Genomic DNA, 21,203 nt, shown 5'->3' with positions numbered 1-21,203 from the left:
CCTGAACTGTACATTATTCCTCCACAGGTCTGTCTTCTCTACTCCAAGACTGCAGAGGACAGTCTTGCACATCATCTTTGTAAAAACAGTCTTTATTTTACTCAGAAATTTCTTATTGAGTCCTGCTACATACATGCTAGGTGTTAGGGTTTAAAAAGAATGAAAATAAAGCCTGTCAGGGATGGCTTTTCTAGAACACCTGCCCAAGCAGAGACTTAAATATTGAGGCTAGCTAGATTAAAAGTGGTAGAGGGCAAGAAAGGGTGACAGCATGCCACACAGCAGCAAGAGCAGGAGTGAGGCCTGAAAGAGTGAAAGTATTTGCCTGCAATAGAAGGAGGAGTGAGTAGGGCATTAAGAGCCACTCAGTAATGCCAGAGAAAGGGCACACAGGGAAAAGGGCTAAAGATGTAGAGTAGGGCAGAAGTCAGATTATGAAAGCCTTATGCGTACTTTTAAGATGCTTAGACATTAACGTTCAAGAGTGGTCCCTGGTCCTATCTGTATTTAGATGTAGATCATTTTAATGCCAAAACCAATATTCCTAGTGAGCCATTATTCATTAAGACAAGGTGACAGCTAGCTCATGTGGACACAGCTGAGATGATACTATGTAGCAAATTCTCAATAATTCTAATGAACGCTTGGAAAGTCAATTCTATAATAAGTCATGGAAATTATAGGCCGGGCACGGTGGCTCACGCCTGTAATCCCAGCACTTTGGGAGGCCGAGGCGGGCAGATCACGAGGTCAGGAGATCGAGACCATCCTGGCTAACACGGTGAAACCCCGTCTCTACTAAAAAAATACAAAAAATTAGCCGGGCGTGGTAGCGGGTGCCTGTAGTCCCAGCTACTCGGGAGGCTGAGGCAGGAGAATGGCGTGAACCCGGGAGGCAGAGCTTGCAGTGAGCCGAGATCGCGCCACTGCACTCCAGCCTGGGCGACAGAGCGAGACTCTGTCTCAAAAAAAAAAAAAAAAAAAAGAAATTATAATAAATCACTTAATATTTGGGAAGGTGCTTTATAAAGTTATAGTGTATATGAATATAACTAATAGTTGTGAATTCAGAGCTGTGACAATAAAGCAAAAAAATCACACTGTGTTTGAGTCAGCAATCTTTAGATTTCTATCTAGTCTTCCTACCCAGTCCATAAATTCTAAGTATAATCCTAGTACTCGCTCTCAAGTTTAAGTTAAATGCTAGCCTATACAAAAAACACTCTTTCTCTTACTTCTTTTTTGTTAGTTATATGTTGCTTTATTTAAAGGAAGAACACAAAAATACCCTGCTAAAGGGATTCTGTTTGGCTGCAGGCTGCAAGAGGGGAAAAACACAAAGCACATTTTGCAGAAAATGATTTTTTAGAAGTCAGACCTATGACATGAAGTCAAGCAGGGCACTCTAGGACTGACTTTGCTGTGCTTCCTTAATATGCTCCTTGCTCTCTTTCTTTTCTGGAAGCTGTGACTCACACAGGTCATGGAGAAAATTTCCTACTCCTTCCTCACGTCCAGGTTAAATACTAGTGTACAACGTGGAAACCTGTAAATTATCTGACATTTCTCTCTGTCCCCCAAAACTTTCTCATTCAATTATCACTAAATCATATTGACTACACCTCTCTTCTTCCTCTGCTTTATATTACCACTGCCACTGAGAACATAAACATTTACAAAATGGCTTTTATTACAAACAACCCTTCCAACTATTAATGTTATTTCTTACATGAAAAAAATTAAGCAAAACAAATGAAAAAAGCATAACACCAAAAAAAGGCCAACACATTAAAATGAGTAACTGAGATTCCAAACTTTATTTCGCCACGGGCAAGTGAAAACCTTAGAATACATTGATACTAATCCAAGGATGTGTGACATGGAAACTATAGCTGACTACTGCAAAAGCTTCCTTTGTCTCCTGGTTTCTTTACATGGTTATCTTCCATCAGTCCCAGCAAACTATAGGCCACAGGCCAAATCCAATCTGCCTTTTGGCTTTGTAAATAAAGTTTTATAGGAGCTCAGTCATGCCTGTTTGCTTACATATAATCATGGTGGCTTTCACACTACAACAACAGACAACAGCCTGGTTAAGTAGATATGACAGAGACCACATAGTCTAAAATATTTCCCACCTGGTCCTTTACAGAAAAAGCTTGCTAACCCATTTTACACCATAAGCAGAATATGCCTTAATATTCAAATTTAATCTTGTAACTCCCCTGCTCAAATTTCTCCAATGAGCCCCTGCAGCACACATTGTTGGCTCCTATCAATAGCCATTCCTTATTCTTTCTTGCAGAAGAAACACAAGTCTATTGGGATATTTATTATCCCAATCCCCCTCCTCAGCCTCAGAAAGAGAAATGTTTATTCTAAGCTAATCATGTATTTGCCATCCCATTGCCTGGTTTGGGAATGAGCATGTGGTGTGACCCAGCCAATGAAATGTTACAGGAAGCCCCTTGCATGCTTCTAAGTTTTCTCCCTGTTTAAAAGACACATGTGAAGAAAAGCAGTCCTTGAAATGTTGTGTTGTGAGAACAAGATGTTTGGAGCTGCTGCGGATTAGCCAACCATGAAAGGAGACATGAAGAAAACACTGCCAACAGCACAGCTGAAAGAGGGACAAATGGGATCCTAGGATATCACTGAACAACCAAAACAACTCTGGTTCCTACTGTTTTAGCCACTGCTCATCTAGTATTTACAGTCCAAAGCATTCTACCTGGTAAATTTCCCATGGCCCACAGGGTAAGACCTACTCATTTCTATAGTATTAAAAAAGTCTATCATAAACTTGCCTTAGCTAAGTATTCACCTCATTCCCAACCTCTGGTGTCTCACACTTTTGGTACTAGCAAAAGTGAACTGCTCAGAAACCCTGCAAAGTTCACTCGGCATCTTGTCTTTTGCACTTGTTGCTCTTGCTGCCAAACAGGCAATCTCATTAGATGTTCTTCTGGCAAACACACAAACTTGTTGCATGTTCCTTCTGCCAAAAATTATTCTTCTGCTTCTTTACCTAGAAAAATTCTTCTCACTCTGCACGCTTACTTTGAATCATACCTACTTTTTTTCAAAACTTTCAGTCCTCATCACGTATGTCTGGCACATAATACATAATAAATCATAATTATAAGCTTCCAGTTGGCATCTAGCACACAGTAAGCACTGAATAAAGTAGTAAAATAATAAAAATGACAATGATAATAACAAGCTCCTGTCTGTATTTTTAATTGTGTGTGTTCTGTAGCATTAGAAAAATGATTAGTATCTAAAAGACATTTGATAGTTATTTGTTAAGTGGACAAGTGAAAACATAGAAATGTTTTCTTTGTAAATTCTGTTGAAAAAGCACAGAAATGAAATAGAGACACCTCTATTATGAGCACCTTAAAGATCAAAACTACATCTATTCCATCTTTGTCTTCTGCAACTTATAAAACCTAACTTACAGAAGCTTTTTGATAAATAGATGGCTAAATTAAAGGTGTCCTCATCCAGTTTGGATTATACAATGTATTAGGTGTCCACAACCAGGTAGCATACTAGTATTTTTGTTAATGTCTTCACATTTTTCTACTTTTATTATAATCTGCTGAGCCTAGAGTTGGGCAATTTGTATATTTATTATGACAATCTTTTGGTAAATGGTAGCAGAGCATCTTGTTCTAACAAAATTACTGTTATCAAGACAATTGACCAGCAGGTAGAGAACACATCTTGTTCCAACAAAGTAAATGTATCTCTTTCCAACTTCAAATGAGGAGGAATGAAGTCAGTAAGAGTGAGACCTTGTTGGGACAAGGATATGCAACATGACTTGTGCTTTGGCGTTCTTTTGTGATCAAAAATTCCTTACTTTTATTTTTTTATCTACGGTAGGACCACCCAGAGCAGGGGTCCACAACTCCCAGGTCACAGACTGGTACCAGTCCATGGACTATTATGAACCACACCACACAGGAGGAGGTGAGCAGCAGGCAAACCAGGGAAGCTTCAACTGTACTTACAGCCACACCCCATGGCTCATATTACCGCCTGAACTCTGCCTCCAGTCAGATCAGTGATAGCACTAGATACTCATTGGAGCATGAACCCTATTGTGAACTGCTCATCTGAGGGATCTAGGTTGTGTGCTTCATATGAGAATCTAATGCCTGATGATCTGTCACTGTCTCACTTTGCCCCCAGATGAGACCACCTAGTTGCAGAAAAATAAGCTCAGAGTTTCCACGGATTCTACATTATGGTAAGTTGTATGATTATTTCATTATATATTACAATGTAATAATAATATAAAGTAGCACAATAAATGAAACATGGCTGAATAATCCTGAAACCATCCCCACCTTCCCCCAGCCCATGGAAAGACTGTCTTCCACAAAACCGGTCCCTGCTGCCAAAAACATTGTGGACAACTGACCTAAAGTAATTCATTATCACAAGTCTTACCTGGATTGTTGTTTTCAGAAGAGATTTTTAGCATCTGTTTTTCTTTATAGTCAGAAAGTAATTCACAAATTCTATGTATAAAAATGTAAGAAACCAAATTACTATTTTAATACTGATATAAAAAATACTTACCAAATGTAAAATTCTTAGAGTATTTCAAACAATATCATAATATCAGAATTTAACAGTATTATCCCATACAGTTATGAGTACATTCTACAAACTTTTCTTTAAGCTTCTAATTAAAGAATAAAAAAATTAGGTGAAATGCTCATAAATCAAGGGCACTGTGACCCAGTAAATCAGCATGCATTAGCATGACATAATAGAAAGTGTCCCAACTCTGCATAAGTCCTAGCTCCATAATGAACAGCTATTTGTTCTTGGACAACTTTCTTCTCTTAGGCTCAATATCTTCTTCTACAAAGTGAGGACTTTGCTGCCTTATTTCACTAGGTTGTTATAAAGATTTAACAAGGTAACATTTTTTAAATGCTCAGAGAAATAGTAAAGCAATGGAATAATCTGTTCCTAAACTTTATGACTAAAATTATCTTGGAATCCCAGATAAAACCCCATGTGTATTTTGTTCATAGGTTCTAATATGCAAATGCTGTAGTTTTTAGAAAATGTTATTAAGTCCTAATTTTGCTTCTTAGTTGTCCTACTCCTTATGGCTCATAATTCAGGGCATCTCAACTGTGTCATAGTTTGTAACTAAATTTTTTCATAAATCTCTCATTAAAGTAGATAATGTGATTGTCCACTATTACGGAGTTGACCAATTTGTTGTGCTAAGGGCAGAAAAACCAATGGATGTTAAGACCTGGCTTGGAGCAATGATCCTTCTCTACAGACTCAAACTCTGAGCCAGCAGATGTTTGTTAGGATAATGTTTTATATTGATGTTCAATTCCAGCTGACATGGGAGACCAAAACTCTACTTTTATTTTTTTTCCGTTTTCATGAAGAAGCTGCAAATTGACATTCTCTAATTTTTGACGTACATAGTTATAACATATTTTGCACCGAACACATTATTCAGCTCTAAATCATCTCACAGACCATCTTCCATGACTATTTTTGCAGCACAAATCACATTTTGATATTTTGGTGGCACCCATTTTGCTTTGATTCACACTGTTTCCTTAGAGCTAGTCAGCAAATAGTGAAACGATCTTCCAGTGACTGCACAAAATATGGAATGCTTCAAAGAGTTGTGCTGCCTCCTTATGCAGAAGCCATGCTAACTTTCTCTGTATTGTTCCAATTTTAGGATATGTGCCGCCAAAGCAGGCACAAAGCCCTACCTTTACACATGATTTGTGATGAGTCATGGACAAGGCTTGGCTCTTGTCCATGACTCATCACTACTTACTTAACCTACTTGAGATTCTGAGAATTCTCTTCAATGGCTTCCTGTGAGGTACAATTTGAAAATATTTTAAAATCTTGAGCTAGAGATGGAAGTAGCTTGGACAATTTTTCATTATCATGTAAATCAGATCACTCAAGGGGCCAACCACAGCTGGGAGCCACTGCTTGGGGAAGGCTCATATGGGACTTTCTACTGCCTAAGGTTCTACACAAGATATAAAGGTGCCTCACAGTGTAGATCTGGTAGCAAAGAAGAAGAAACAAACACTGATCTCTTTCTGTCACATTATTTGAACCACTCTGACCCTTTATAACAAGCCCACCTAATAGCTGCTAGAGAAAAGACCAACAACGGCCTGAAAGGATCTCTTACCATGAAGGTCTCAGCTAATTCTTGGCTAAGATGTGGGTTCCACAATAGGTTCTGAATACAGGAGGAAGGGTCAATTTGCTCACTTTGTGTGCGGATAAAGTCAGGATGCCCAGCGGCCAGAGCAGGGTGCTGGTGCTTTGGGAACAATGGCTGAGCATATAAGCATAGGTAAGGGAACTAAAAAATGTTGTAACTTCAAAGTCACTGTATGAATCCCCATGAAGACTTGAGGGATTTGAATCAGTAAGGGCATCTTGGTGTCAAAGGTCAACAATTACCAGGCAGCAGAACCAGTTTGAGTGGCAACAATGCAGCAACAGAAACAATGGAAACAACAGAATGATTGGAATGTCCTTTTTTTTCTCCTCCTTCTGACTTGATAAAAGGGACTGTCTTCCTTGGATTTAGTGAACCCCTTTGGTTCTTGAAAAATTCAAGGAGTATGTAGGAGATAGTCCCCAGAAGACAGTACAAGGCTTTCTGCTAAACTGGACATTTCAAGACCCAAATAACTAATCAGAAAAATCAAAGATGTGATACTCTTTTTTATCCCATGCATAGGTGTTATACTTGGATGAAATGAACAATATTGGGATCTCTAAGGATAAAGGTCTTAAAAGTCCTGAGGTAAAGAATCCTGCACCCATTGGTACTTCTAACTTGTCTTGCTTTTTGTCTGATTTCTGGCTGATGCAGGGGACTAACTCACTGCCACTCTAAAACTACCTGAACCAAACTATGACATCTCACCTGATATGTAAGATGCAATTGTTATAATTATTTTAAACCTCAATTTAGCATTAACTAGCCTTTTCATGTAAACACTTACACATGATGATGACTAGAAACAGCATACTCTCTGGCCGTCTGTCCAGATAGATCTTGAGAAGATACATCAACATTTTGCTCAAGTAGAAGATTGACTATACTTGCTGATCCACAACATACAGCAAGTATGAGGGCAGTTCTAAAATTACAGAGATAATTTCTCCTTTAGGAACTGTAATAAAGTTATTTTAAAAGCTAATTTGATATACTTTACCAATTTAACATCTTGCCTGTCCATGCAGAATCAAACATTTACATGCGCTAAAAGACATAAGCATCTTGGGTGCTCAAGAGTTCATCTTTGTAAAATACCACCAAGGTTAAAAGGAAGGGACAAAAAGGAAACCTCTTATCTCAGTGGGGTATTGCATAGCAGAATCTACTAATTTAAAGTCCTTTGATGGGCAAGAAACAATGTTAGGGCCACTTATCTGAAGTGGACAAAGATTTAAGTGAAGATTTTGTCACAGCTTCCCTAGACTGATATGCTGTAATAGAAAATTAGCTAGGGGCTAAGATAAATAAGAGCTCTCTGCATGCTGAAAGCAGTAATATTAATAATAATGGTAAGAATAGTAGTCACAGGAGTTTCAGTTAATGATGCCAATAAGCATGTGCTATGCACTGAATTAAATGCCACATATATCTTTCTTGCTTATGCACAGCCAACTTTGAAGGATATATTCTCCTACTTTTCACATATGACAACATATTGGGTGGTAAATAACGTTCCCAATGTCACACACGTAGCAAGTAAGAAAGTTAGGAATTAAACCCAGTCTTGTGTGAATCCAAAGCCTAGCTCTTTTCTCTTTATCACCCACCTACAGCTTGCCTTCATTAAAGGAAAAGTGTATCCACTTAAAACTATCTTCACTCCCTCTCTCCATACCAACTAAAAATAAAAACATCAAAATACACTGGAAATAAAAAAGGAAAAAAGCTGTTGAACCCACAGTATGTGGGAATAGCAATTAATTGTCATGTAGGGATAAGCTAATATTAACATTCTTCAAAGAAAGCAACTTAAAGCAGAGTCATTGAAAAGATAAAAGGATTTTCAACTCCTATTTATGTTTAATACAGCATATTTAGTGGAAAAGCATATAAGATATAGAGGTTAAAACCTACTAGAAAGGGTTAAGAAGTTCAATACTGAGTCATAAAGTAAACTGAAAGTTAAAGTTCAAACTTCATAAAATTAATATGAAATCCCTTTAGCTAACATAAGATCATGTAACCAAAAACATCATACAACAAGTAACATCAGTCAATATAATAAGAGAAGATGAATCCTACTAAAACAATTCTTTATGTTGCCCAGTCCAAATAATTGCTTTTCTACTTAACTGATTTGTGTTGATACTGATCACTATGTCCCAATAAGTATAATTTAATCTTATTAATTTATTATTTATGACTTGAGTGACTGCTATCAATCTAGAACAACACACAGATTAAAAGAAATAACCATACCTTCCATATCTATCAAGTGCATTTAAATTAGCTTTTTTCTTGATTAAAAATTTCACCACTTGCTGTTTTTGTTCATGTACGCCAAGCAAAAGTGGTGTGAGGCCACACTGTAAAACAATATAAAACAAAAACAATATTTAATTCAAAAAATTATGTATTTCTCAACTGAACTGGAAGCTTATGGACTTACACTCACAGAAAGTAAATAAAATTTGGTCGCTTCCTTCTCACTGTTCTGTACTTTCCCACATGCCACTCCTTCCCTTGGAAACATCCCTTCTCTGCCTCACCACATTAAATCTGATCATCTCAAAAACTCACTTTAAACATTTACTGTTTCCAAGACTCTTTGTTTCTAAATGAGCATTTGGCATGGCACTTTTGGATGATTTTTTTTTTCATTTAAACAAAAAGCTTCTTGAGGGCAGGGGCTGTATCTTTTATCTCTATATTATCCAACCCTAAGACAAAATTGTTGTGTATAAAGCAAGAATTTGAATGTAAAATATTTCTTTAGTTTCACATGTTTTACCAAAGTTCAAGCTCCAACGTGCAATAAATATTGCTATTAATACTCACACTGCCCATTTCAAGAATTTTTCCAACATTTATTCATTTAAAATCTATTTGTATTTAATTTTTCCAGATTGTTAACTAGATAGATAATCAGTTCATAGGATTACTGAAACTAAGAGATTTCCTATCTGTATTCTTAATAACTCCATGGTTTTTAGTGTTTAAACCTGCCATCCTGATTAAGCCAAAGCTCTACAAACTTAAGAGACATACTGGATAGCCCATAATACAGCTTCAATTGACAAAAAAGGTTTAGAATTTGCTACAATTCTGAGAAAACTCTGCTCTTAAAAATGACTTACTGACCTAAGCACTTGAATGATTGAACAAAGGGACACAAAGTCCTGAGAGAGCCATCCTCTACTTATTGGAAGACTACTCACTGCAAATTTCTAAAGACCTTCTGAATGGCAGTGAATAACTGATGGTAGAAAGGAAAAGGTATTATTCTGTAAGCTGATAGATAGTGCCAATAATATTCATTTTAATGTCCCAATGACAGAGATAAGTCAGACTAGCCCAGGAATGGTGGCTCACAGCTGTAATCTTAGCATTTTGGGAGCCTGAGGTGGGTGATACACTTGAGCCCAGGAGTTCAAGATCAGCCTGAGAAACATGGCAAAAACCTCATCTCTACTAAAAAAAAAAATACAAAAACAGATTGGAGGACCACCAGAGCTTAGGGACGTCAAGGCTGTGGTGATCTGTGACCGCACCACTGCACTCCAGCCTGGGGAACAGAGTGAGACCCCATCTCAAAAACAAACAAACAAAAATTTAGATTAATGTTATTGGAAAGGAAAGATTTAAAGGAATTAGCACATATCCAACTCCAACTCTTCTAGAAATATCTGAAGTTTCTGAGATATAAGAATTTACATATTACACTTATGTATTCAGTGGTTAAGCAGGAGTGTATCCGGATTTTGAGAAATTTGTTGTTGTTGTTGTTGTTGTTATTAGAGACAGGGTCTCATTATGTTGACCAGGCTAGACTAGAACTCCTAAGCTCAAGCAATCCTCCCACCTCAGCCTCCCTAGCAGCTGGGACTACAGCCATGCACCACCATGCCTGGCTTCAAGGAAACCTTTTTAAACGTACATATCCAGGCTTTATTAGACTTACTCTATCAAAATCTTCAGGGGAAAACCTAGACTTGAAGATTATTTAAAAATTTTCCTGAGGTAACTGGAATGCACAACTCTAGCTGGAAGCTAGTGCAATAGACAATTATTTCAGTCTCATCTCTCATCCACATAAACAATTCCCTTTATCATTTGAGGATTTGGCCAAAAAGAGGAAAGAGTAGGAGAGAGACTCATTTGCTGAAAACACCACAAGATTTTCCCCGGTAAGAGTAGAACAAGGTCTAAGGTCTAGTAAACTCAAAATCCAACCTGATCTTTTTACTTATAAGCCCCTTATCTCCCACCTTCCCATCGAGACATTCTAGAATTGAAAGCAGAGTTGAGATTCTAATTGGCCATTTCTACCAGAATAGGATACTAAGTTGGTTAATTACTTGTTATTCCTTCTACTCAAGGGTTTCCCACTACATTACCACATATTCACTGCCAATCTCAGAGGCCTCCTAAAATTGATCTCTAGGCAGTTTACAACCCACTAACTCCCTCTCCCAAACTGAAAACTGTCATTCTCTAAAATGGAAAAGAACCCTGTCTCACCATATAAAGGAAACAAATGAATGAACAACAATAACAACACACACACACACACACACACACACACACACACACACACACACACACAAAAAAAAAAAAAAACCTCTTCATGGTCTTTTCCCCCATTACCTAATTTCCAAGTTGGCCTTGATATTTCTGATTGCTGCATTTTTCCCTTTCCACTTCTGCCTCATGAGCAATCAGAAATATCTTAAGCCTTGCCACTGAGAGATACATCACCTCATATCTATTAGTGTTTTTTTAGGAATTTGCCAAAGTAGCAGGATTACTATTCACTGAAACATGTTTAAGTTTTCTTGGAGTTTTAATGTAAAACCTATTTCCAGGGCAAATTTTGTCATTTTACATTTGTTAGGGAAAAAAAACTTGGCAGGGAAAAATTGAAAAAAAAAAGTATTACCTTTTACAAATTCAGTGTTTTTTTTTTAAAAAAAAAAGCATTAACCACAAGTGCACTGAAAAAACTGTACCCTCTAATGCTTCTTTAAAAGTAACAATATTTAAAATAAAGTCTTAGATAATTAAGTCATTTCAAAATATTTTCATTCAGGTTATGCTTGAGCTTCCAAATACGGAAAACTGGCCCTTACACAGGTCAATGTTAACACGAATGCATTTCAGTATTTTGAAGATAAAATTGGTAGATCTATACCTTGTTTTTTGATTCAATATCAGCACCATATAAGAGCAGTGCTTTGGCCATTAATTTATCTTCATTGTAGACAGCATAGTGTAGAGCGGTATTTCCATACTCATCTTGAATATTTTGATCAGCGCCATGTTCCAGCAACATTAACACACATTCATCTTCCTGGCATTGTACGGCCTGTCAGTATTAGACCAAAAACAAATTATAAGTCCTAGGAATTCAAAATAACATTCCACAGCTTTCACCAACTAGTTATATTTAAATGAGAAAACTCATTTTTATGCTATCTATTGAAATCAAACCCATCTCACGCTGATATAGTTGACTACTGCATACCTTTATCAGAGCTGTCCTTTTTTTGTTGTCAAGGACATTAAGTTGACATCGTCTGTCCAGCAGGAGTTGTACTACTTCTGAATTTCCATTGGCAGAGGCCAAATGTAGAGCAGTCCTATGAGAGTGAGAAGACTTCAGGAAATTGTAGTGCACTAGCTAATGCCACATTAATGATTCATGTAGTTGCAAACACTGAATAGCCTATTACTCTGCCTTCAAAACAAACTCAATTTTCCTTTGAAGAAAGCACACTACTTATTACCTCTCATTAGTCACTGTATTAATGAAAGAGCAGCCTATTTGAATAGAAAGAGCATAGCTCTTGGATGACATTCAACTTGGGCTGGAATCCTACTTGAAGCTCTGTCGCTTCCTAGCTGTTGCTTAGCCTTTTTGTGTCTCAATTTCCTCATCAATAAAATGGGAATGAAAATAGTCAGTTTCTCAGAGGAAACCACTGTAATGCTTAAATAAGACTCTACACAAAGTATAGAATAGTTCCTAACACAAATAACAGCTCAAAAATTGTAAGATATTATAATTTTTACTAATACCACTAAAGACAACATTTGAATTAAGTGAAACGATACAATTATACCTACACTTTCAGGTACATTTTAAAGATTACAGGTAGCGTTGTACTGTATTTTATTGAGTCTAAGATGATCATTGTCTCCATGTTTTAACATTTCTTACACTGAAATACCACTTATAATTCATGATTTACTATAATTATAATTGGCAGCATTTAAATAATTTTCTTAGTGAGACATAAAATAATGGGGCATCATACAATCCCTGGTGCCTTACATTAAGTAGAATATGTTATAATATAACAGGTCTGGGGCAGTTCCAGTCAGATGACTAGCATTTAGATAAATTTTAGTTCTTAAAAGAACTATGGAATAAGAGGGCTGAGGTGAAAACAAAAACAATTTTCTAAAATAATCTATTTCTTACTTTGGTTTTCAAAAACTTTAAGCCAAAGAAAATTTGAAATTCAAATGAATAGCATGGGCTCATTTTTTTCAATACTTAGATTTATACAATGTATGTACATCAGATATTTCCAATCATTCATATTAGGATTTAAGACTGTTATAAATTTTCTCTTTTTAAAATGGATTTAGGAAACTATTTGTGGAGCTTTTTTCAACTTTTACATTCGGGGATACAGGTGCAGGATGTGCAGGTTGGTTAACATAGGTAAACGTGTTCCAAGGGGGTTGGTTGTACAGATTATTTCATTACCCAGGTGTTAAGCCTAGTACCCATTAGTTCTATTTCCTGCTTCTTTCCTTCCTCCCACCCTCCACCCTCTGATAGGCCCCAGTGTGTGTTGCTTCCCTCTAGGTGTCTGTGTGTTCTCCTCATTTAGCTCCCACCTATAAGTGAGACCATGCAGTATTTGGTTTTCTCTTCCTATGTTAGTTTGCTAAGGATAATGGCCTTCAACACCATCTATGTCCCTGCAAAGGACAGGCTCTTGTTCTTTCTTTTATGGCTACATAGTATTCCATGCTGTTTATGTACCACATTTAAGTTCTTAAAACAGCTAAAACAGCCTTTACCCAAGTCTTATAAATTTTCAAAACGGCAGTTAAGGGTTATCTTTTACTATTTTCCACCTTCAGAAGTGCTTTTGTTTGAAAGGAGGGAGGAAAAGCTTCAATTGAGATTAAGTCCTAATGCCCCAATTTTGATTCTCTCAGCTTGCTCAGGCGCAGCAGGTAAACATGAAGTTTTCAAAGGTGGAAGGATCCTGAGAGATAGCAGAATATGCCTGCCATATAATAGGTGTCTGGCTTATGTTTGATGACTAAACGGATTGAAAGAATGGATAAACATAGGTTGGAAGTTCAATATTTATAAAAGAAAACTCCTGTTGAGTAGAGCAATACATTTGCGATAGTAATGATCATTTATATTTGCTATTTTAGTTTTCATAAATATATAACTAAACTAATTAATCCATACTATTTACATGTTAATCTATATATAATAAAATATATATACAATAAAATCTACCAGAAGAGGTAAACAGAAGCCCTCTACTTCTGAAGAGGGTAAAAGTTCACAGAAGATAGCCATCCACAGGTATAAAAATAAATAATAGAATGTGAGAAATTATTCGTACCTATGCAAGTAGCATATTCCTTCTCTTCCCAAGAATTATTTCATTACTAATGAAACTTAACGAAAACTTTTCAGATGTTCATTGCAGAAATCACAGATAAGAGAAAGGGAAAAACTTCACTTACAAATCCCCAGAAATAAGTTTGATTATATTTTCCACATATTTCCAGCTAACACAAGAGCAGATTCTGTTTGTGTATATGTATAACAAACTGATTTTTTCTCACTTGATATAGCAAAGTACATCTCTGCATGCCGACATATCTCTGTATCTACTGACACCCTCAATGGTTACATATTATTCCATCCTATGGATGCACTGAAATTTGTTCATAAAATCTTTATATGAGTTCTTCTCAATACATGGCTATTTTAAGCAATACTAAGAAAAACAGCTGTGTCTGTTTCATATAGATATTTCAGTATAATGGAATAGATGGGTAAAAGGCATACACATTTTAAAAATGTGGTTCTTACCATCAAAGTGTCTACTTGAAAAGTCGCAGCAACTTAAACTTTCAGCAAGTATATAAGTACCACTGTTCTTCACCCTCACAAACTTTGTGGACACAAAACAGTATTTCATTCCTTTATATTTATTTATTTATTTTTATTTATTTATTTTTTTGAGATGGAGTCTCACTCCATCACCCAGGCTGGAGTGTAGTGGTGCAATCTCAGCTCACTGCAACCTCCATCTCCCTGGTTCAAGCAATTCTCCTGCCTCAGCCTCCTGAGTAGCTAGGATTACAGGTGCATGCCACCATGCCCAGCTAATTCTTTGTATTTTTAGTAGAAACGGGTTTCACCATGCTGGCCAGGCTAGTATCAAACTCCTGACCTCGTGATCCACCTGCCTTGGCCTCCCAAAGTGCTGGGATTACAGGCATGAGCCACCATGGCTGGCCTTTCATTCCTCTTCTAACTTAAACAGAAAATAGTCTTTCATTCCTCTTCTAACTTAAATTCCTTCTCTTAGCAGGAATGCTATGTTTTCCTGTGTGCACAGGTCACTGGTAGACATGCAAAAAAGTACCTTGCCCAATTTTAAATTGAGCTTATTTTATTATATCTGCATATATATGCTGGTTTCAGTGGCTCATGACTGTAATCTCAGCACTTTGGGAGGCTGAGGTGGGTGGATCACAAGGACAGGAGTTCAAGACCAGCCTGGCAAAGATGGTGAAATCCCATCTTGATTAAGAACACAAAAAATTAGCCAGGCATGGTGGTGGGTGCCTGTAATCCCAGCTACTTGGTAGGCTGAGGCAGAGAATTACTTGAACCAGGAACCAGAGGTTGTAGTGAGCTGATACTGCACCACTGCACTCCAGCCTGGGCTATGGAGTGAGAGTCTGTCTCAGAAAAATAAATAAATATTTGCACATATAAATAGGCATTTGTGTTTTCTTCTGGTACTTTTCTCCTTTTGTATCTTTAAAATTTTTAATCTATACTCCAGGAACTTATTTTTGTGACATAAAAATCTAGGTAGTTTTCTCCAAACAGCATGCATTTAATTTATGAATAATTCACCTTGTTTTACCAATATGAAACATCACCATTATCAAGTGCTAAATTCTTACATATATTTGGGTATTTCTGGATTTCCTATTCTGTTCTGTTCATTTATGTCTTTTCAGCTGTTAGTAAACAATTTGTGGAAATAACACACGCACATTTTGATATCTGGAAAAGCAAGTCTTTTTCCATTCTGTTACAAAAAATCAATTTATCACAATGATAAAATACATCATGTGCAATTTAAAGACACTAAGACTTTGCTATTTTTATTTGGCTTATGTAAAAGTGATAAACACAGAAAAAGCTCACATCTTAAGAAAAACGAACCCTCCTATTCAAAGATATGAACCATACTTCCCATTTCAGTTTCCTTTTAAGGTTACTCAGTAAAGAACGTATTTACATAGGGTACACATCGATATAAAATCCATATTGGATTTTATTTGAAAAATATTTAGCCCAGAAGTTGATATATTATGGGACTTAGTTCTCAATATACACCTTTCTATAGTGTATAGAACATTGTTTTAAAATGTGTACATTAAAAATAATCTGCTGCATCGACTTAATTTTGCGAGTTAAATCACTTTAAAACCGTCTATTAGTGTTCTATAAGGGAAATTATAATTGGATTGGAAATCAGCTAAAGTTTTGTTTTTGTGTTGCTGTTTATAAAGGGACCTGGGCCCTGACCTCTCTGAGGTTTCCACACCCAGGGTGGTGTGGGGCCTGCGGAGGAAGAGAAAGCCTGGCTCCTCCCTCCCTGTGCCAGGAGGGTATGTCCCCATCATCCCTCCATGTCCCGCCTCCTCCCATCCCAGGCCCGGTTACCTCTTTTGCTTGTCCCTCTTGTTCATGTCAGTGTCCCTGAGCATGACGATGAGATCCTTTCTGGGGACTTTACCCCACCAGGCAGCTCTGTGGAGCTTGTCCAGATCTTCTCGACGGACGTGGTACCTCGGCTCCATGAAGGCGCTGTCGTCATAGTCTCCCCAAGTGCCCACGTTGCTCTTGCCGCTCCCCCTGCAGCAGGGGAAGCAGTGACAGCACCACTTGCCCATCTTGCTCCTGAGTGTCTTCATAAAGTTGTTGTCATGGTCTCCAGAAGTGCCCACATTGCTCGTGCCGCTCCCCCTGCAGCAGGGGAAGCAGTGGTGGCAACACTTGCCCATCTTGCTCCTGAGCGTCTTCATAAAGGAGTCGTCATGGTCTCCAGAAGTGCCCATGTTGCTCTTGCCGCTCCCCCTGCAGCAGGGGAAGCGGGGGTGGCACCACTTGCCCATCTTGCTCCTGAGCTCAAACGGCTTCTTCACAGCAGAGGCAGCGGGCATTGAACAAACCTCAGCCACCATCTGCTTTTAACAGCCAGGGGAGGCCGGTAGTAGCGAACAGATCGCGTCTACCAACCAGTTTCACCAACTAGCAGGAAACCCTGGGTTTCCAATCTGTTTGAAGAGAAAGGTCAATCCCAGCCAAAACTTGCCAACCCCAGCAAGGGAGCCCAGCCCACCCCACCCAGGGAAAACCCACACCCACCCGGGGAAAGCCCACGCCCACCAGGGGGACCCCACGCCCACCCCAGGAAAGGCCAAGCCCCCCCTCCCAAGGAAACACCCAGCCCAGTCAAGGGAATGCCAAACCCAGCAGAGAAAAGGTCAAGCCCAGCAAAGGAATGCGAGGGAGGAAACGCCAATCCAAGCAAGAAACACCAGGCAAAGCGACTAACAGCCAAGCCAAGCTAGGAACGCAAGGCCAAGCGAGGAACGCGAAGCGAAGCGTACCCGTTACAGGTAAGCCAAGCCGTTATGCGCGTGCGGGGCGCGCGTGCGGGGCGCGCGCGCCTCAGACGTTATGCGGCGTGCGCGTGAAGCGTGCGCGTGTCATTGCACGTGGTGCAGGAAGTGGCCGATGTGTGCAATCCGCGTGCGCAAGTCTTGGCGCCACAAATGTCAGTGACAGCCTTGCGTTACTGGCAAAGTTCATGGGAGTTGGCCCAGCTTTCTGGCCACTGAGGAGAAGCCTGTGGTGGGAAAAAGCCTCTTGAAGCAGGACTGGGGCTAGAGCGCCTGGAACTCGAGGATGCTGACAGCCTCCTCTGAAGAAAGCCCCCAAGACACTAGTGGTGGCGCTGTTGCGGGTGGCCGCTGCTGCAGCTTAGAGCTCTGGTTGGCGGAGCTGGATGCAAATGGCCTCAAAATCTCCGACCACAAGACGCCCACGGAGCCCAGGGCCTGCCTGAGGCGCCTTCCACACCTGCTCCTCCTTGGTCCGCACCCAGAACACAGGGCCATCAGCAACGGGGCACTCGGGGCCACAGAATCGGGGCTGGGCTGCTAGCTCCTGCTGTGGTGCCCCCTGCCTGGTGTCCAAACCAGGGCCAACAGCTGTGGGGCTTCTGGCCCGGGGTGCTTCGCTTCACTGGCATGCAGTAGGGTTGAGGTGCAGGCCGCTGTCTCCAGGCCTGCAAGAGGGGGGGCTGGGAGGAGCACCTACCACTGATGGGGAGATGCAGGAAGGCACCCCCACGTGCAGATCCTGGGAACAGGACACTGCCAGCACCAGGGAGCCAGATCAGAGCCTCCCTGGCAGCCTGTGAGCTGGACCCAGGCAGTGGCACCTCAACCCTCCTGCTGGGACCTTCCTGCTGTGCAGGCTTATGCAGCCAGGTTCCAGGCTGCTTCACCCATACTGCAGGTGCTTTGGTGTGGGAGGAAAAATGCATTCTGGCCAGGCACTGTGGCTCACGCCTGTAATCCCAGCACTTTGGGAGGCTGAGGCGGGCGGATCATAAGGTCAGGAGATAAAGACCATCCTGGCTAACACGGTGAAACCTCATCTCTACTAAAAATACAAAATACTAGCGGGCATGGTGGTGGGCGCCTGTAGTCCCAGCTACTGGGGAGGCAGGAGAATGGCGTGAACCCGGGAGGCGGAGCTTGCAGTGAGCCGAGATCGCATCACTGCAACCTGGGCGACAAAGCAAGACTCTGTCAAAAAATGAAAGAGAGACAGAGAGAGACAGAGACAAAGACAGAGACGGAGACAGAGAGACAGACGGAGAGAGAGAAAAATGGATTCTAAGCCTGGGACACCGACCTGCTCTTGCCAACAAAAGCAGAGGGGAAGCCAATTACAAGTGCAAAAAAAAAGTTTTTATTTCAGTGGGATGAATGTCTAGGTGTGCAGTCACTGGAGTAAACGTCACTGGGACATGCTGTGTAATTCTTTGTGTACATTGCTGAGTTCTACTGCTAATGTTAGCCCATTTCATTCATGAAATTGGTAATTTATGACATCCCTTTTTTCTTTATCATTATTAGTTAAGGTTTGTCAATTTTATAGATATTTTCAAAGAACCAGCTTTATTTCTTTGCTTTTCTTTGTTGTTTTCTTTTGGCTGTTTCATTTATTTCTGCTCTTATCCTTATTATATTCTTTCTTATATTTGTTTTGATTTTATTTTGCAACTATTTTCTACTTTCTTGATGTGATAGCTTGAATTTTTATTTGAGAGATTTCTACTTTTCTATTATATATATTTAGTGAAATGCATTTTCCTCTCAGCACTGACGTCAACTGTGTTAAATCAAGTTTGGTATGTTGTATTTTTATTTTTATTCAGTTTAATATATTTAATTGTTTCCCTTGAGACGTTCTCCTTAGAAGTGTGCTTGCTGTTTAGCACTATTCACAATAGCAAAGACATGGAATCAACCTAAATGCCCATCGGTAATAGACTGGCTGAAGAAAATGCAGTACCCATACAACATGGAATACTATGCAGCCATAAAAATGAAGGAGATCATGTCCATTGCAGGGACATGGATGGAACAGGAAGCCATTATCCTCAGGAAACTAATGCAGAAACAGAAAGCCAAACATCGAATGTTCTCACTTATAAGTACGAGCTGAACAATGAGAACACATGGACACAGGGAAGTAAGCAACACACACTGGGGCCTGTGGATGGGGGAGGGAGAGGGAGAGCATTGGGAAAAATCTCTAATGCATGCTGGGCTTAAACCGAGGTGATGGGTTGATAGGTAGGGAAAACCACCATGGCACAAATTTACCTATGTAACAAACCTGCACATCTTTCACACCTACCCCAGAACTTAAAATAAATAAAAATGTAAAAAAAAGAACTAAAAAAGTATGCTGTTTATTTTTCAAGTATTTAAGATTCTGCTGTTATTTTACTTTTTTATTTTTAATTTGATGCCATTTTGGCTGGAGGATACATTCTACAGGATTTCAGTTTTTAAAAAATTCTTAATGTTTGTTAAAATCCAGGATACAGTCCATTTTGGTTTATGTTCTGTGGGTACCTAAATGTTCTGCTGTATTCTGCTGCTAGGGGGTGGAGCCTGTTTTTTTCTTCTTTTTTTTATCTCCAGGTACAATTTGCCCTATGAGACACCTGATATAGTAAGTAGCCCATCAGGTATCCAGCAGTAAAAACTAAATTAGTGGAAGGAAGTCCTGTCCCAACTGGTTTGACATATTGTGGCTGAATTTTTAGGTTTTAGTGAAAATAATAATGATGGCTTGATCTTCAAAGTTTTTTTTTTTTTTACCATTTCCCAAATAGCTGGGGATTATTGTAGTGTAACCACTTAAAACTCTGATGAAATGTGGAAAGAATTTCTTTTTCTAATTGATACTTTGTGAGTGCAACTACTTTGCATTGTGCAGAGAGAAAAAAATATATTCCAGGCATTCGCCAAATCAAAAGTGCACGAACAAGTCCCTAAATTTCTTCCTGTCCTCAGATTTCCACCATAAAGTTTCAGACCAAATAAAAAATTGTTTTTTCACTAATTTTCTTTGAGGAAATGTAAGAGAAAAAAAAGAAAGAAACAAGTGTTTTGAGGGGTAGAATTTTGGCAATTATATGAGATTGTAAAATCCGAATGTGGATTAGCTTCAACCCATCAAAGATTCAAGAACAGCTACAGTTCTAAGAATGAGCCAAAAAAAATGGGTATGCATTGAGGGGAGGGAATTAGGAAGGGAATTTATAGCCATTCAGACATTTCCCAACATTAAGCCTTCATGAATTTTGCATTGGAAAGAAATATTTAAAAATTAAGAAACTCAGTATCCAGTCCACCCTGTGATAAATACTGCAATGTGCCCAAGCATTCCAATTTGAGCATGGCTTTGTGCTTTGCCAATCATAACAATGGGAGATAGAAGTAATAAGAGCCTGCATGAAGCACTGTGCTAATGATAATTTTCCCAGTAAGAACAAAAGAGAGGCCATTACTTTTAAACATCATTGAATATAATCAAACACTGGGTAGGCTTGTCTGTATTTAGATTTTATAACTCTACGGTTATAGCTATAAAGTAAAAAAGACATATTATAAAATTTCTGTCATTAAGAAAACTATTTATTATTACAAATGTGAATTTCTCTAGATGGTAAATTCTTTGGAATTAGTTGACTTCATGTAAGTTGATTTGTTCAGTAACACAGAATAGACTTCTTGTAAATAGGAACAAGTGTGCATCTGATCAAGATCCACTATTTTCTTATACGTATATCCCTTTTCTGCCTTCCCTCAGAATACTATCTTTCACAAAACAACACACATCTCTTCCACCAACTTCTCCCCCGAATACTGCATATTCGATCAGTGTCCACAAATGTTAGATACCGAATGTTAAATTACTATTAGGTTCGCACAAATGTAGTTGTGATTAATGGCAAAAATCGCAATTATTTTTGCACCAACCTAATAGTAACATTGAAACACA

The 21,203-nt window shown here is 38.9% G+C and overlaps 1 non-coding gene and 1 pseudogene across 1 annotated transcript; both read right to left on the bottom strand.

Moving 5' to 3' along the window:
* The window catches only part of LOC134729748 (POTE ankyrin domain family member B3-like), a 34,962-nt pseudogene extending 14,372 nt beyond the window's left edge, over positions 1-20,590 (bottom strand).
* LOC134729759 (U6 spliceosomal RNA) lies at positions 5,655-5,761 on the bottom strand. The gene has a single exon (XR_010111167.1). It is a non-coding gene; the product is annotated as a U6 spliceosomal RNA (small nuclear RNA).
* Positions 20,591-21,203: the final 613 nt, after the last annotated feature.

The sequence above is a fragment of the Pan paniscus genome, chromosome 22, assembly GCF_029289425.2.
Source record: "Pan paniscus chromosome 22, NHGRI_mPanPan1-v2.0_pri, whole genome shotgun sequence".
In the NCBI taxonomy this organism is placed as follows: domain Eukaryota; kingdom Metazoa; phylum Chordata; class Mammalia; order Primates; family Hominidae; genus Pan; species Pan paniscus.
The sequence above is the reverse complement of the archived record's forward strand: the minus strand, read 5'-3'. Positions and strand labels throughout refer to the sequence as shown.